We start from the raw sequence: 4288 nt of genomic DNA on the forward strand, positions 1-4288 counted from the left end.
CACTAGCTATACCCCTCCTTCCTTTACTCCTTCCTTCTTTTTTTTTTTTTTTTTGCGGTACGCGGGCCTCTCACTATTGTGGCCTCTCCCGTTGTGGACCACAGGCTCCGGACGCGCAGGCCCAGCGGCCATGGCTCACGGGCCCAGCTGCTCCGCGGCATGTGGGATCCTCCCGGACCGGGGCACGAACCCACGTCCCCTGCATCAGCAGGCGGACTCTCAACCACTGAGCCACCAGGGAAGCCCCCACTCCTTCCTTCTTTTCCTCCCTAGAATTTTCTTTTCAAAGAGTTGAAGATGTGTCTGTGGGAAGAAAGCACTTGCAAAATTTAATTTCCAGACATCGTCCAGTGTGAGGCTCCAGTCCAAGCCCCTAGTCAAGGGCTGCTGTGCTCAAGCTTACCTCACTGTCTCTTTGGCCTGCTCCCAAGATCTGTCACAACCAACTGGTTCCCAGCTCCTACCTCCCTCGTACTTTCCTCAGTTGAAACCACTGAATCTTCCTTGTTGTTCTAACACAATCTGAACTGAAGGCAGGAGATACTCAGACTGTAACAGATCAACATTTAGGCTTGGCACGAAAGCACATTTACCTTTTGTCTTGTCCTAATATCTTGATTCCCGTAAGTGGATCCTTACCTTGTCCTCAAGCAACAATCCCCTGTGATCTTTCTAACTGGGCTTCTGCATAGCTTCCTCATCTCATCCTAGCATGTACACTGATTAGAACTGTGCCAGCCCAATCAGCCTAAGGCAACCAGGAGCAAATTGTCTGACACAATCAGGCTTCTGGGCCCAATGCAAGGAAGGAGACTGCCCACCAGAGCAACTTTGGAGTCTTAGCAAAGGAAAAGATAGAACTATTGTAGGATTTGGGGAAGGGATGGAACTGAGGTGATATTTAAATGAAGCAATGTTTGAGAGGCTCAAAGCAAGGCTGGGCTGTGGCTGAAGGAGTCAACGTCAGGTTGGGACTGTGAAGTAGACCCAGGCTCCTGTGTCCTTGCGAAGTGCAAAGTAAAGTTGAGATGGATGTGGACTGTTGGATCTGAATCTCTGCCCCTGGGTTGTAAATTGAGATGGAGTCTTTGTGTCAAAGTGCCTCAGACCCTCCAGACAAGAGTTGGGTGTTTTATTTTTACTGATATAATTTTAAAAAGCAAAGTCTCTGCTCATCTTTGATTTTAGAGAATAAAATTTCTCAGTGATTAATAAAGCAGGAGTCATTCAAAGTAGGGGGTTGTCATGACACTTTCTAGATTCATGACACTTTCTAGACATCTTTCCTTGAGAGAGATGTTATTTTCTGTTAACGCTTGCAGCTGGCTTTATTTCTGTCTGCTTTTCCAGTCTGACAAATGGTGGGTAGATTTCTACTTTCTCAGTCCAAGCTAATTTTTGTTTTCTCATGAGATATGTTTCTGCTAAAACCAAAAGTCTGATTACCTTGCTAGTCCTTTTCCTGAATTCTGGCAGAACTTCTAGATGCCTGCCTGTTCTTTAAATATTGCCCATTGTAGATTACCACCTGTTGGACTTGGCGTCACTCCTGGGATTTGTTTCTTTTTCGCTGCTTACTCTCTGTACGCTGAACATTTGTGCTGTGTAAGCTGGTCCGTCAAATGCGCCATATGATTCACCAGATCCAATGGTGTTTGAAGTGGCGGTGGCAGAGAGGATGCTGTTCGGAGCCTTTGGCAGGTCCCTACAGGTGAATTGCAGCACAGGTCTTTAGGATTATGGAGCAAGGTCATCTTCAGATGCCATCATCTGAAGATAACTACCTTCCTTTTTTTTTTTTTTTTCTTTTTTTGCGGTACGCGGACCTCCCAATGTTGTGGCCTCTCCCATTGCGGAGCACAGGCTCTGGACGCGCAGGCTCAGTGGCCATGGCTCACGGGCCCAGCCACTCCGCAGCATGTGGGATCTTCCCGGACCGGGGCATGAACCCGCGTCCCCTGCATCGGCATGCGGACTCTCAACCACTGCGCCACCAGGGAAGCCCACTACCTTCCTTTTGAGAGAGAGCCCTTGGCCTGCTACTGGGCCTTTGTAGACATTGAACAACTTACCATGTGACCTGAGCATCCCATTATCAACTGGGTGTTAACTGACCCATGAAGCTCTAGAGTTAGGTATGCACAGCAACTCTCCATCATCAAGTGGAAGTGGTGTGTACAGGACTGGGCCTGAGCCCTGAAAGCACAAGTAAGTTACATGAAGAAGTGGCCCAAATGTCCGTGGCCCCTACTCCCGCTACCCCGCCTTCTCTCTCCCAGCCTGTACCTATGACCTCATGGGGCAATCCCTATGACCAGCTGACAGAGGAAAAGGAGACTCAGGCCTGGTTAACAGATGGTTCTACAGAATATGCAAGCACCACCTCGAAGTGGGCAGCTGCACTACAGCTTCTTCCCGGGATATCCCTTAAAAAGAGTGGTGAAAACAAACCCTCCCAGTGGGCAGGACTTTGGGCAGTGCACCTGTTTGTTCACTCTGCTTAGAAGGAGAAAAGGGTAGGTGTGCAATTATATCCTGATTCATGGGCTGTGGCCGTGGTCTGACTGGATGACCAGGGGCTTGGAAGGAACATGACTGGGAAATTGGTGATGCAGAGATTTGAGGAGGAAGTATGTTGATAGATCTCTCTGAGTGGGCAAAACCATGAAGATATTTGTGTCCTATGTAAATGCACACCAAAGGGTGACGTCAGCAGAAGAAGATTATAGCAATCAGTAGGATAGGATGTCATGTTCTGTGGACACCAGTCAGCCTCCTTCCCCAGACCCCTGTCATTGCCCAATGTGTTCATGAGCAAAGTGGCCATGGTGGCAGGGATGGACGTTATGCATGGGCTCACAACACGGACGCCCTCTCACCAAGACCAGCCTGGCCGTGATGACTGTTGAGTGCCCAATCTGCCAGCAGCCGATTCTAACTCTGAGCCCACATATGACATCATTCCCCAGGGTGAACAGCCAGCTACCTGGTGCAGGCTGATCAAATGGACTGCTTCCATCATGGAAGGGGCAGTATTTTGTTCTCACTGGAATAGACACTTACTCTAGATATTGATTTGCCTTCTCTGCCTGCAATGCTTATGCCAAAACCACCATCCATGGGTTTAAGGAATACCTTGTCCACTGCCATGATTTTCCACACAGCATTGCTTCTGATCAAGGAACTCAAATCAAAGCAAAAGAAGTGCTACAGTGGTCCCATGCTCATGGAATCCACTTGTCTTACTATGTTCCTCACCGTCCTGAAGTAGCTGGCTTGATAGAATGGTGGAATGACCTTTTGAAGACTCAGTTACAAAGCCAGCTAGGCGGTAATCCTTTTCGGGGCTGGGGTAAGGTTCTACAGAAAGCTGCGTATGCTCTAAGTCAGCGTCCAATATATCGTGCAATATCATATTTATATGATAGGCAGGATTCATGAGTCCAGTGATCAAGGGGTAGAAATCGTAGTGGCACCACTCACTGTTAACCCTAGTGACCCACTAGCCAAATTTTTGCTTTCTGTTTCTGTGACTTTATGCTTTGCTGACCTAGAGATTTTAGTTCCAGAGGGGGCAATGCTTCCACCTGGAGACTCAACAATGATTCCATTGAACCGGAGGTTAATACTGGCACCCGGCCACTTGGAGTTCCTCATGCCTCTGAAACAACAGGTAAAGAACAGAGTCACAGTGTTGGCTGGGGTGACGGATCATGATTACTGAGGGGAGATTGAATTATTATTCCACAGTGGAGGTAAGGAAACATATGTCTGGAATGCAGGAGATCTGTTAGGGTGTCTCAGTATTATCGTGCCTTGTGATTAAGGTAAATGGAAAACTACAACCACCCAATCCAGGCAGGATTACAAATGGCCCAGACCCTTCAGGAATGAAGATTCGTGTAACTTCACCAGGTAAGAACCATGACCAGCTGAGGTGCTTGCTGGAGGCAAAAGACTTAGAATGGGTAGTAGATGAAGATAGTTACAAATATCAGCTATGACCACATGACCAGTTACAGAAATAAGGACTGAAACTGTCCTGAGCGTTTCCTCCTTATTTTGCTATGAATACATTTGTGTGTGAATATGTATGTGTGTATATCTGTCTCAGGTATCTTTGTCTTATTTCCTCTCTTATTCCCTTATCATGTAACAGAAGAAAGTGTATTGACTTTATATCAGTATTTAAGTATTGTTAACTTTCATGGAACTTCTCAGCCTCCAAAATCACGTGCCTATTCCTATACCTACATCTATATATCTTATATAGCTTTACATATCCTAT

The 4288-nt window shown here is 47.0% G+C and overlaps 1 pseudogene; it reads left to right on the forward strand.

Annotated features, from left to right (window-relative positions):
- Window positions 1–1028: 1028 nt before the first annotated feature.
- On the forward strand, window positions 1029–3724 carry LOC136123770 (uncharacterized; annotated as a pseudogene).
- The last annotated feature ends 564 nt before the right edge of the window (window positions 3725–4288 follow it).

Source organism: Phocoena phocoena, chromosome 5 (genome assembly GCF_963924675.1).
Source record: "Phocoena phocoena chromosome 5, mPhoPho1.1, whole genome shotgun sequence".
Lineage (NCBI taxonomy): Eukaryota > Metazoa > Chordata > Mammalia > Artiodactyla > Phocoenidae > Phocoena > Phocoena phocoena.